At 35.0% G+C, this 15163-nt stretch overlaps 1 protein-coding gene across 2 annotated transcripts in view; it reads right to left on the minus strand.

The window, feature by feature from the left end:
- Positions 1-15163, minus strand: part of LOC101889233 (darkener of apricot like) — a 259798-nt gene that overhangs the window by 224629 nt on the left and 20006 nt on the right. The window lies entirely within an intron of this gene.

Raw genomic sequence — 15163 nt, forward strand, 5'->3', positions numbered from 1 at the left:
AACTTAAAAAAAAAAAAAAAAACATTGGTGAATAATGTTGCTAAAATCATTATAATACCGAATATCGAGAGGTACCGTTATATGAAGGCTATACGAAGACATGGACATGCACAGGCAATTTTCTGTATTAGGCTGAAGTATCCATTTCGAACTTCAAACACCAAAGTTGAAACAATTCCGGTGAATAGTGTCGCTAAAATCATTGAAATACTGAATATCGGGAGGTACCGTTATATGGGGGCTATACGAAGACGTGGACAATTTTCTGTCAAGGGCTGTAGTATCCATTACAAAATTCAAATACCAAATTTTAAACAATTCCGGTTAATAATGTCGCTAAATTCCTCAAAAAACCGAATATGGGAAGGAACCGTTATATCGGGGCTATACGAAGACGTGGACCTGCACAGACAATTATCTGTCATAGGTTGTCCACTACGAACTTCAAATACCAAATTTAAAACAATTCCAGTGGCTAGAGAGGGAATATATCATTTGATACGGTCAAAACGTGCCTAGTCGAAATAACGGTTTGAGACCCTAGGTCTATTTGGACCAAGTCCGTTTCAGGACATTTGGAGTCGATTTAGCGATGTCCGACTGGTTGGCTGGTGCGTATATATATTCTGTGCAGAGAATATATTAGAATTATTTCTACTAACACAAGATCTGTTGTAAAGATAGGATATATCGATCCTCTCCTCCGATTCCATTTACACTTGGGACATATCAATATTTCCATAAACGCAGATCTCTTATAAAGATGGTAGAGATCTGACCATTTCTTCTAGTGCATCCTCCATAGGGTTCAAACGCTCAAAGCAAGTCAATTTCAACTCTCTCCAAATTTCACAAACACAACCAGAAACTTGGGATAAATATGGATTTTATGATGAAGTAATCCATATAGACCAAACCTGACACGTCGAGATATTTAGATCGTATTTATTTAGGTCCGATATGAAATGGACAATATTGGTCCATTCTTTCAGAACCCACTCCATAGAGGGTCAAGTGTTTGAATAATCATAGCAGGTGTCAAAATATATTTAAATAATCGAACATTTGCTGAGGGTATACGTCTGTCGGCAAAACCGACTGATACTTTTCAACTTGTTTCTTAGGTCTTCCTATGACGAGTCAACCTCTGTTGCAAAAATGTTTTAATGTTTTACCATAACTTCTGGGAGGTGAGAAGATAATAAGTCTTTGTAAAGATTTTTTTTTTTTTTTTTTTGTTTTACTTGTGATTTTTTGGTCCTTCGAGCAGAATCTTTAAATATATTTATATTCGGACAGTTGGATAAAAATATTTTTTTTTTTATTTTATTCTGATGCCACGGTCGTTTAATACGAGCGGAGAGCAACCATCGGCCGTTATGGCGGCCCAGACCATCACCAAGGCCGGCGCTTGAGTTCTGGTGGCCAACCGAAGGTACACATTTTTAGCTGACCTGTTTGGCAAGTAAACACGATTTCTCATCGGAGAAAACCAAATTCGGCAATTCACAACTTTCGGCCAAGCGAATCAACTCTTTAGCTCTTTTGAGACTATTTTTTTTTCTGTTGCGGTGTAAGTTCTTGCACTTTTTGGAATTTCAATGGCTTTACCACGAGCTCATTTTTCAACATTTGCCGAATGGAATATTGCGATATGTTAAGCTCATGACCCTTTTTCGTTCACACGACGAGGGTGTCGATCAAGTCGCTTCTTTACCTTTCGAACCATTTCTGCTAATGATTTACTTGTGATTTTTTGGTCCTTCGAGCAGAATCTTTAAATATATGTATATTCGGACAGTTGGATAAAAATAAAATATTTTCTCCAAAATGTTTGATGTTTCATATTAATTTACAAATAATAATAATAATAATAATAATTTTGCTGCGTCTTTTAGGTTCACGAAACCCTATTTTTTAGGCGCTTTGATAAAAAGTAATCGGTTCTTAATTGTTTGAAATAGGAAGATCAGTAATTCTAATCCACTTATGGAAAATAGTAAATTTTTAAACGTTCGTATCAATTTGCTGAGAGCTATTGCCCAGTTATTGGGTGTGTCGTGTTTTTTATTTATTTTTTTTTTTAATTCACTTAATTTTCAATTTCATTTTCTTAATTCCAAACACATATCCATAAATTAACCACTAATTTGTAATTTATCTTCATAGCACTTTTTCAGATCTTCAGATCTGCATCACTGCGCAGTGGCGTTTAATTACAATTATTACAATTTTAATGAACTTTTTATTGATGATATTTAAAAAATAAAAATTAACGATTTTTTTTATTTTATAGTCAAGGCAAGTATTCAATATCGTTTAAATACATCTCCCGCTTGCAGTTATCGGCTATTGAGTTTTTTTTTTTTACAATTAATTTAATTTCCGTTCCACGAATGATAAGTGGTTTTTATTTCATTTTTCGTTTTCGGATGTCTCAAAGCGAGCGCGCTTGAAATCGTCCGAGAAACAACTACTACTTTGGGCTGACGAGTTAGCGAATGAAACGTGGTTACGCCACTGAGAATGGGAATAATGGACAACGGGTGTTGATTAAAAATAATACAGAAGGCAAGTTGTGTTGTTATTCTTTTTTTTTTTTTTTCTTTTTTTATTCTTTTTTATGTTTTCAGGCAAAAAAAATAAATAAAACAAAAACAAGGAGAAAACCCAAAGAAGAACGAAAGAATGAATGAAAAACGCATTTGTTGGTCTTCAATTTGTCCGCAATTGCTGGCCGTCGTACCACCACCAGATGGACAGAAAATCGAAAGATAGTTGTAACAGTAGTCAGCAGTAACAAGATGATGGGCGACAAACAGCAGTTGTTAATCTTTTCCAAAGACATTTCTCAAGCCTTTCTCATATTCTGCCTTCTTCATAGTTTTCGAAAAATAAAAAAAAAAAAAACAAACAGAAAAAGTCCAATACGGAAAGCAAAAGTTTTGACCGCCCATTTAAGTGTCACTTGATTCCCAGTTACACCAAAGTTAATTTTCAAATAAATGTTTGACGAGCCAGCCAACCAACCGACAAAAAATAAATAAAAATACCCACAAGATATTTAAAATCAATCGATATTTCTTATGTTGCTTTATGTTGATACTGTCCCGTTGCTGAGTTATTGTGACATGCAGTTGTTTGTGGTTCTCAAATGAGAGAAAAAACGACATAAAAGTTCTTGAAAAAAAATGTAGCAAAAAAAACGGTAAAAGACCTTTGATAGCCCATTGCCCAGAAAATAATGATGACAAACTTGGTCAAATGGTTGAGGCTATTATGGCTACAAAAAAGAAAAAAGTATTAACAATGAACTGAATTTGACAATTCTCATTTGATATTACAATGAGTTCATACACGGCAAGAATTTGTTCATGAAAAGTAGGAATTTGTTCATAAATAGTATGAAAAATGATTTTATAACAAGTCCAATGGGAGATTTTTTCAGAAAAAGGCGATAATATTATGATTAATTTTTTTCATGATGTCTTATGTAGCAAATGTATTTTTGTAAGTAGCTTATAAACTTTATGAACTTGTACATACATCTTATGAACCTATTCATAAAACTAATTATATATACCCGTTAATTTTTTGAACTAACCCATGTTTTTTACTTTTTTTTTTAAATGTTGAAGCTTTTTTGAAGAAAAAGCACATTGGCAAATAACAACATTAATAATTTTCACTTGATTTCACAATGCATTCCTACACCGTGAGAATTTGTTCATAGAAAGTAGGAATTAGTTCGCAACTAAAATGAAAAGTGTTCATACCCTACACCACAAGGTGGTCAGGTTATTATGTGTTTGTGCATTTGTTTGTAACAGACAAAAGGAGACGAGATAGACCTATAGTTCCTTTTGATGATCTGCATAGAATCACATTCTGAGTCGATTTATGCATGTCCGTCCGTCTGTCCGTCTGTCCATGTATTTTTGTAAACAAAGTACAGGTCACATTAATTGCCCGATCCAGATGAAATTTTGCACATATCATTTGTTTGGCCCAATGACGAACCCTATTGAAATTGGAGATAATCAGTCAAAATTTAGACATAGCTTCCATGTATATCTTCGTCCGATTTTCATTTTATTGTGCACCAAACGTGTAATATCAGCCCGAATTGTATGGAATTTTGCATATACACGCAAATTAGGCCTAAAAATAAGTATGCCAAATTTGATCGAAATCGGTGCAGATATAGCTATAGCTAGCTAGCTCCCATATATATTGTTCAACCGATTTGTTATTTTTGTCCTCCGCAGCCGTAATATGCACTCTGCAACAACAATATTTGGGGAAATATATCAAATACAGCTCAGAAATACATTGCTAAATTTTATCGAGATCGGTTCAGATTTGGATATAGCTCCCATATATAACTTCGTCCGATTTACCTTTTATTGTGCACCAAACGGCTAATATTTGTCTAAATGGGATGTAATTTGGAACTTACGACCGAATTGAGTCTAGAAGCTTGTATGTCAAATTTGGTGAAGATCGGTTCAGATATAGCTAAAGCTTCCATATATATTGTTCATCCGATTTGTTATATTTGTTACCCACAACCGTAATATGCACTCCGTAACAACGATATTCAGGGAAATGCAGCTCAGAAATATCTTTGCCAAATTTTATCGAGATCGGTTCCGATTTGGATATATCTCCCATATATATATTTATCCGACTTTAAATTAATTGTGCACCAAATGGGCAATACAAATCCGAATTTAAAAGATGCAAATGCTTTGGCATATTTAGCCCTTTGAACTTTTAATTATAATTATAATCATAGCTTGTTATGTGGAGCTCTACTAAATTAGCAAATTGGTGTAGGGTATCATAAAGTCGGCCCCGCCCGACTTTAAGGCTTTCTTTACTGGTTTTTGTGATAAGTCTGATGTCGATTTAAGGTACGAATTTATGAATATGTATGATACATTCTGAAGACACAATAGCTAGTCAATCCACATGGGAAAGATGTTCATAAAGTGTAAAAAGTTGTTCATACTTAATATGAACCTAATTCATAAAATTAATAAATAAAAAAAATGTTCTCAGTCTATTTCATTGTGAAACATTGTAGAAAACACTTCAACCGTAAACTAAGCTTACATATTATCTCTTGAAATCCGAATATGAGGAGGTACCGTTGTATGGGGACTATGCGAAGACGTGGACCTGCAGTAGCCATTACTTCGAATACGAAATTTGAAACAGTTCCAGAGAATAATGACGCAAAAATAATCAAAATACCGACTATCGGGAGGTATCGTCATACGGGGGCTATACGAAACGGCCCCATTTACGAACTTAAAAATGCAAAATGTTAGCTTTCTATCTCAATTCGTGATTACAACAGACAGGCAGACAGAAGGACATCTGTCTTCCGTGTTAGAATTTTACGCTAAATCAGAATATATACAGAGTGATATAAAAAACTCCAACAAAGTCAAACGCCATAATTTTTTTCTTTTTTTTAATTCATTAAATGAAAGCAAAAAATGTCGGAAATAGCATCAACTTTTAGAATAGATTTAGATTTGTTCGAATCGGTCAACTTTGGCACGAATTATGGCCATTGAGCGCTGGAAATGAAGCGAGGAACTTCATTTTGTAACCTTTCTTGGGTGGCGCGTGCTGAGTGCGATGGTGTTGAATCCTGTTGGAATGTGCAAGATCTACGGCCAAAGTGTTTGCGTGCCCAAGGCTTTAATACAACCTCCAGAATATTTTCGCGATAATATTCGGAATTTATTCTAATGTCACGGTCGTTTAGTACGAGCGGAGAGCGACCATCGGCTGTTATGGCGGCCCACACCATCACCAAGGCGGGTGCTTGAGTTCTGGTGGCCAACAGATGGTACACATTTTTAGCTGGTAAACACGATTTCTCATCGGAGAAAACCAAATTCGGCAATTCACAACTTTCGGCCAAGCGAAGCAACTCTTTAGCTTTTTTGAGACTATTTTCTTTCTGTTGCGGTGTAAGTTATTGCACTTTTTGGAATTTCAGTGGCTTTACCCCGAGCTCATTTTTTGCCGAATGGAATATTGCGATATGTTCAACTCACGAGCCATTTCGGCCATTGCGATGCGGGTTTCGATCGAGTCGCTTCTTTACTCTTCGAACCATTTCTGCTGATGTTGCTGATTTCTTCCGTCCACTACCTTGACATCTACGGGGCTACGCTACCAGTATCACGGTAATGACCGATGGTACAAGACACAAAAGATTTATTCACATTTAAATGCTGGAGTGCTCTAACGATAGCCACTTGTGGTTTTCCAGCCAAATATAAAGAAATCACACTATCACGCTTGAATTCCTACACAAATAACTTTTTTTCTGGAAAATTCTTACCAAAATGCTTTTGTACGCTTGTAAACAATATAATTAGCTGTCACTAGAATAAGTTTAACAGCTGTCGGACGAGTGGCTTAGAAATGACAGCAGTCTGAAGTTGGTTGCAGTTTGTTCAACTTAACCTGCATTCGGAATTTTGATGATTTTAGCAACATTATTCACCGATTTGAATATTGTAATGGCTTATGACAAAAGTTGCCTATGCAGGTCCACGTCGTCGTATAGAAGCTAATATAATGGCTACATTCGGTATTTTTAAGATTTTAACAACATTTTTAACTGATTTTATTATTTATTTATTTATTTTTTTTGTTTTTTTGGAAAAAATTTCCAAGTTCTATTCAAATGGTGTAGAGTATTCAAAGTTCGCCCGGCCGAACTTACAGCTTTTTTACTATTTAATTTTTTATTATATTATTTAAAGTTTTCTTCCTGGAAGGATTAGAGTTCCGATACGGTGATATCAACATTTCCATAATTTAAGTTATATTTTATATTTTGTTAATTTTTTTTTTTGCCTTAGTAATTTCTAATCTGCGCAAACCAATTAAATTGGTTTGGAAAAAGTCAATCAGCAATAACTTCTGACTGATTGTCATATTCTCCAAACTCGTGTATGTTCTTAGCTTCCCATATTTCTCATTATTCCCTCAAACTTTTTTTGCTAAGCCCAAAGCCGCATTAAGAATTAAAATCGCAAGCAAATGAAAAAAAAAAAAATAATTCTAATTATGTCCCGCATTTTTTTATTCTTTCGAAAAATATGATGTTAATGTGACAGAAACACAACATCCAACAACCACAAAACAAACATTTTTGCTGGTTATGAGATCATAATTATTTAAGAAGCAGATCGGTCATATACTGACAGAGCAGAGCAGAAAATAAAATGAATAAATATACAAATGCTCCAATGTTCTGCACAAGCCAAAGTATAATGAAATAACACAAAAGTTCTTGAAACACCCAACGAAATTTCATGACATAAACAAAACGAAATGTGACAAAAAATGTCGGCTAATTGTTTATGATATTGAAGAAATATTTTTTTGCAGGAAATGATTGTCGTAAAGCTGCAACTATGATGAGGTTAATGGATATTGGATTAATTGTCAGATTGCGTAGGAAATTTCTAATAGTGGTATGAAATATTGGTCCTTTAAGCAAACAATTTGAAAGTCAATGGAAATTACGTTCAGTGGTTTATTTACACATTATATTGAAAATTATAGAGTTTTCAAACTTCTCTTTTCATTTGTCCGACATTAAATGTTCTTTAGAATACTCTTATTCACAAAAAAAAAAAAAAAAAAAAAAAAAAAAAAAAAAAAAAAAAAAAAAAAAAACAATAAAGAAAGTCTTAAAGTCGGGCGGGGCCGACTTTATGATACCCTACACCACTTTGCTAATTTAGTAGAGCTTCGCATAACAATTAAAAGTTTTTATGGGAGAATTCAATCATGATTCTAATTATAATTTCAAGTTCAAAGGACTAAATATGCCGAAGCATTTGTATATTTTAAATTCGGACTTGTATTGCCCATTTGGTGCACAATTATTTTGAAATCGGAAAAAATATATATGGGAACTATATCCAAATCGGAACCGATCTCGATAAAATTTGGCAAAGATATTTTTGTGAGCTCTATTTGATATATTTTCCTGAATATCGTTGTTGCGGAGTGCATATTACGGATGTAATGTGTACAGTATATATGGGAGCTATAGCTATATCTGAACCGATCTTCACCAAATTTGACATACTAGCTTCTAGACCCAATTCGGTTGTATGTGCCAAGTTTCATGCAATTTGGGCAAATATTAGACGTTTGGTGCACAATCAAAGGTAAATCGGACGAAGTTATATATGGGAGCTATATCCAATCCGAAACGATCTCGATAAAATTTAGCAAATGTATTTCTGAGCTGTATTTGATATATTTCCCCAAATATTGTTGTTACAGAGTACATATTACGGCTGCGGAGGACAAAAATAACAAATCGGCTGAACAATATATATGGCAACTACAGCTATATCTGAACCGATTTCGATAAAATTTGGCATACTTATTTTCAGGTCCAATCTGATCGTACGTGCAAAATTTCATACTATTAGGACTGATATTACACGTTTGGTGCACAATAAAAGGCAAATCGGGCGAAGATATATTTGGAAGCTATATCTAAATTTTGACCGATTATCTCCAATTTCAATAGGGTTCGTCCTTGGGCCAAACAAATGGTTTGTGCAAAATTTCATCTGGATAGGGTAATAAATGCGAACTGTACTTTGTTTACAAAAATACATGGACAGACGGACGGACAGACGGACGGAAAGACGGACGGACGGACGGACGGACATGCATAAATCGACTCAGAATGTATTGAAATCGGTTCACCTTATTGAGATAGCTTCAACAGTGGCCACTGGATAGGTTCTATGAAATTCGTCCGATTCAGGAACCACCTAGAATCCTCGGTAAATACAGTGTAAGATTAAAAATCTGCAACCAACTCTAGACTCCTGTCGCTTCTAAGCCACTCGCCCGATAGCTATTAAAATTATTCCAGTGACGGCTCATTATATTGTTTACAAGCGTACGAAAGCATTTTGGTGAGAATTTTGCCGAAAATAAAGTTAATCATGATGGAATTCAAGCGTGATAGTGTAATTTCTTTATATTTGTCTGGGAACCCAAAAGTGGCTATCGTTAGAGCACTCCAACATTTAAATGTGAATAAATCTTTTGTGTCTCGTACCATCGCTCGTTACCGAGATACTGGTAGCGTGGCCCGACGACAAGGAAGTGGACGACGGAAGAAAACAGCAAAATCAGCAGAAATGGTTCGAAAAGTAAAGAAGCGACTTGATCAAAACCCGCGTCGCAGTGGCCGAAAAATGGCTGGTGAGCTGAACATATCGCAATATTCCATTCGGCAAATATTGAAAAATGAGCTCGGGGTAAAGCCATTGAAATTCCAAAAAGTGCAAGAACTTACACCGCAAAGGAAAAAAATAGACTCAAAAGATCTAAAGAGAGAGAGTATTCCCTGTCTTTTCTATGGGTTCTATAAAGATATACATACACTATTTTTGGTCCTTCGAGCAATGGCGTTGTCATCTAAAATAAAAATATCTCTCAAATCATATACAAGTACTTCGAAAGAGTCATATCTCATCAAAATTAATTGCTCTCTGCTTTTTTTGTTCTCTTCCAACTAACACAAAATTCAAATCCATTCACATATAATTCCATGGTAACCTCGTGTGGGGATTAGAATGGAATTCCGTTCTAAAGATATCAAATGTTGTTCACATATAAATAGATTTTTTTGTTATTTTCTCTTTTGAGCCTTTTTTCTCTGTGATACTAATGACGGCTTGAAGCTTATCGCTTTAATTAGCTTGATATGGGGCGTTTCTGTGTTTTTTTGCATTTTATTTGAGTCTGAGAAATTAAGGCCTTAATGAAATCAATGAATAGGCAGCATGTGCCGATTTTTTTTTTTTTTTTTTTTTTTTTTGGGATTATGCCAAACCCATTGTTTCCTCTAGTTTACATAATTATAAAATAAATCAGGGGGTACCGGCAATGACAGTCAACACTTTTATTCATTTGATATATTTAATAAATTCAATTTATAATTGGGGATTTTGTTCGGCAACCTTTTCACGCCCTCTTTTTTGGCATAATATTTGCTACCTATAATGAACATGACATCTTCTCCTTTACCACCAGAAAAAACCTCAATATCTGTAATAACTCCCACAATTTAGTTCACAACACCACTCATGCACCTTTAAAGTTCATTCCAATTAATAATAAAAAAATAGTTTTCAAAGTTGTTTTTTTTTTTTGCTGTTTCTCTGAAGCTGTCATTGCCTGCCTCTTTACGCGCCTAGCTTGACTTGTATTATTCATTGTAGCTCGCTCGGCAGCGACGACAGCAAACACTTGATTTCTTAATTTCAAGGGCAAGCCATTGAAACTATTGGCAATTTGAGAGCATGCAACAACAACAGCAACCACAACACCGACAAGTGGTGTTTGATGGTGGCAATGTTGTGAATGAATGAATGAATCGATTTATCCCCCACCATTTGGCCATTGATCCGAGCATTTATTCATTCAGTCAGTCACTCACTCATTTTTTTTAAATTGTCTCAAAGTCTCTGTGTCTGGCAATGAATCCAAGTTCCATCAAAAAAAAAAAAAAAAAAAAAAAAAAAAAAATTGAAAATTATCTCTGCCAAATACTTTAAATGGCAACGCAGCATCAGCAGCAGCAACAGTAATGACACTGAGCTTTCTAAGCCTACCTTCCGTGCCAGCTGCTAACCGCGTGCGGAATTCCACAACATCAGCAAAAAAAACGTAACCCACACATATTTTGAAAAGTGAAATCTTTACAAAAAACATCTCAAAAGCCCAGTTAATTATGTTTCTCTTTTGGTAATTGATGCTTTTTGTTGCTTTTGTATTTTTTTTTTCTTATTACAAAACATTTGTTGAAAACCATTGCATCTCATCAATCATTTTTTTGCGTGATATGCTGTAATAATGCATATTACATTAGAGAATTTTGAAAAAAAAAAAAAACAAGTAAAAAAGCTGTAAGTTCGACCGGGCCGAACTTTAAAAAAAAAATAAAATCCGTTAAAAATTCTGTTAAAATCTTAAAAATACCGAATGCTTATACGACGACATGGACCTGCATAGGCAACTTTTGTCATAAGTTATTACAATATTTAAATGCCAAACTTGAAGAAAAATCTGTTTATATTATAGCTAAAATCATCAAAATACCGAATATGGGGGGGTACCATTATATGGAGGCTATACGAAGACGTGGACCTGCACAGACAATTTTCTGGCATGGGCTGAAGTATCCATTACGAACTGCACATGCGAAATTTGAAACAATCCCGGTAAATAATGTCGCTAAAATCATCAAAATACTGAATATCGGGGGGTACGGTATATGGGGGCTATATGAAGACGTGGACCTACATGGCCCATTTTTTGTTTTATGCTGCAGTATCTACTACGAACTTCAAATACCAAATTTGGAACAATTCCGGCAAATAATGTCGCTAAAATCATCAAAATACCGAATATCGGGGGGTACGGTATATGGGGGCTATACGAAGACGTGGACCTACGTGGCCCATTTTCTGGTTTATGCTGCAGTATCTATTACGAACTTCAAATACCAAATTTGGAACGATTCCGCTAAATAATGTCGCTAAAATCATTAAAATACCGAATATCGGGGGGTACCGTTATATGGGGGCTACACGAAGACGTGGACCTGCATAGATAATTTTCTGTCTTAGGCTGTAGTATCCATTACGAACTTTAAATGCCAAATTTGAAACAATTCCGGCGAATAACGTCGCTAAAATCATCAAAATACCGAATATCGGGGAGTACCGTTATATGGGGGCTATACGAAGACGTGGACCAACATGGCCCATTTTCTGTTTTATGCTGCAGTATCCATTACGAACTTCAAATACCAAATTTGGAACGATTCCGTTAAATAATGTCGCTAAAATCATCAAAATACCGAATATCGGGGGGTACCGTTATATGGGGGCTATATGAAGACCTGAACCTACATAACTCATTTTTTGACTTAGGGTAAAGTATCCATTACGAACTTCAAATACCAAATTTGAAACGATTCCCGTAAACAATGTCGCTAAAATCATCAAAATAGCGAATATCGGGAGGTACCGTTATATGGGGGCTACACGAAGACGTGGACTTGCACAGATAATTTTCTGGCATGGGCTGGAGTATCTATTACGAACTTCACATGCGAAATTTGAAACAATCCCGGTAAATAATGTCGCTAAAATCATCAAAATACCGAATATCGGGGGGTACGGTATATGGGGGCTATATGAAGACGTGGACCTACATGGCCCATTTTCTGTTTTATGCTGCAGTATCTATTACGAACTTCAAATACGAAATTTGGAACGATTCCGCTAAATGATGTCGCTAAAATCATCAAAATACCGAATATCGGGGGGTACCGTTATATGGGGGCTATCAGAAGACGTGGACCTACATGGCTCATTTTTTGACTTAGAATGTAGTATTCATTACGAATTTCAAATACCAAATTTGAAACGATTCCGGTAAACAATGTCGCTAAAATCATCAAAATACCGAATATTGGGGGGACACCGTTATATGGGGGCTACACGAAGACGTGGACCTACATGGCTCATTTTTTGACTTAGGGTGAAGTATCCATTACAAACTTCAAATGCCAAAGTTGAAACAATTCCGGCGAATAATGTCGCTAAAATCATCAAAATACCGAATATCGGGTGGTACGGTATATGGGGGCTATATGATAACTTGGACCTAAATGGCCGATTTACGAACTTAACTTGCCTACTGGCAAAATATACATGTGTGCAAAATTTTAGCCTTCTATCTCAATTTGTTCGAAAGAAAGCGTGATTACAACAGACAGACAGTCAGACGGACAGACAGACACACAGACAGACAGACGGACATGGCTAAATCGTCTTAGAATTTTACGCTGATCAAGAATATATACTTTGTTGGGTCTGGCATGAGTATTTCGAGGAGTTACAAACGGAATGACAAAATTAATATACCCTCCATAGTATGGTGGAGGGTATAAAAATATAATAGTTAAATTGTATTATAAACCTTTCGATCATTTGTGGAAATCAATTTCAAACTGGTTCCTTAAAAAAAATGTTCGAACGCCAGTCCAAGATAAATAAAAATAGATTTCTTAAACATTTTTAATTTGAAATATTCAGCAGCTTTTATATTAGTGTCCGGATATTAGGGTATTTAAAAAAAATGAAACACAAACAAAATGAACCGAACTGGCCATTTGAACAGCTGGCCATTTGTTTGGAAATAAAAACCAAATGCAATAAACAATCAAAACATGAATACAAAACAAAAGTGACAACAAAAAAAAAAGAAGCCAATACACAAAAACTTAAAATCAAAACAAAACTTGAAAATGAACAAAGAAAAAGGTAAAAACCCAAACAAGCGATAAAAAATATGGCTGATATAAAAGAAGAAATGACTAAAATTAGTGGGTAATTAAAGCACTGAGAAGAATAGCCTATCTCTCACAATAATACGATGTTGTTAGCATCTTGTAGTAGTTAGTTAGCTAAGACAGTAGCAGCTAGTTTACAAAAGAGGGGGTCTCCTAAAGTTCCCTTCAAACTACAACATTTATGTTCGGCATTGTTTTGTTTTATCGCCTCTGTTGATCGTCATTCAAGAATGAAAGCTAAACAACGAGAGAACCCCAAAGTAACCTGTATTTATTCAATCGATTAACCGGTCCGATAGTAGAACAACACTTTTGTTTCATTCTAAATATATTTGTTGTTGAGTTGTGTAAAAAGAACATAAATTATTCTAAAAAAATTAGTTAATTTAAATTGGATCGGAAGAGTATTAATTGTTATTGCACAAATTGAATTTTTATAAATGAAGAAACATGAACAAGATAAAAAGCAGTAATTTTGGCCGGGCCGAACTTTTAATACCCTCCACCATTTGCAACGAATTTGGAAATTTTCAAAAAATAAAATCCTTAAAAAATTCTGTTAAAATTTTAAAAATACCGAATATAGCCGTTATACTGGGGTCTATACGACGTGCACATACATAGGCATTGTTTGTCATAAGCCATTACCATATTCAAATTCGAAATTTGAAATAAACGGTGAATAATGTAGCTAAAATCATCAAAATATCGTATATAAGGAGGTGCCGTTAAATTGGAGCTGTGCGAAGACCTGGACCAGCATAGACAATTTTTTGTCACAGGCTGTAGCATCCATTACGAACTTCAAATACCACATCTCAAACAATTTCGGTGGGTATTGTACCTAAAATCGTCAAAATACCGAATATAGGGACGTACTGATATATGGTGCCTATACGAAGACCTGGACCCGCACAGACAATTTTCTGTCACAGACTGTAGTTCCTATGACGAACTTCAAATACCAAATTTGAAACAATTCCCGTGAATAACGTCGTTAAAATCATCAAAATACCGAATATCGGGAGGTACCGTTATATAGGGGCTATACGAAGACTTGGACTTGCACAGAAAATTTTCTATCTTAGGGTGTAGTATCCATTTGGAACTTCAAATACCAATTTTGAAACAATTCTGTTAAATAATGTCCCTAATATCATCAAAATACCGAATATAGGGAGGAACCGTTATATGGGGGCTATATGAAAACGTGGACCTACATGGCCCATTTACGAACTTAACCCGCCTACTGGAAAAATAAACATGTGTGCAAAATGATAGCCATCTATCTCAATTCATTCGAAAGATAGCTTGATTACAACAGACAGACAGACGGACAAGGCTAAATCGACTTAGAATTTTACGCTGATCAAGAATATATATACTTTGTTGGGTCTGACATCAGTATTTCGAAGAGTTACAAACGGAATGGCAAAGTTAATATACCCTCCATAGCATGGTGGAGTTTATAAAAATGTGAATGAAGGACAGGTTTGGGCTAGTCAATTTAATTTGTTATTGTGAAGACGTTTATTTGAAAAAAAAAAAAATTATCATCAAAAAATTTATTACAGTACCATTTGTTAAATTTTACAGTTAAAATTAATTACAAGTTTTAGTCACAACGTGAGTTATGCAAATTTTCAGGCCCTAAAAACTGGTAAAAATTTTTAGAAGCCACGCAGAAAAATTTGGCCTACAAAAAAATAATTAATCCGATTG

Source organism: Musca domestica, unplaced genomic scaffold (assembly GCF_030504385.1).
Source record: "Musca domestica strain aabys unplaced genomic scaffold, Musca_domestica.polishedcontigs.V.1.1 1, whole genome shotgun sequence".
Classification (NCBI taxonomy): Eukaryota; Metazoa; Arthropoda; class Insecta; order Diptera; family Muscidae; genus Musca; species Musca domestica.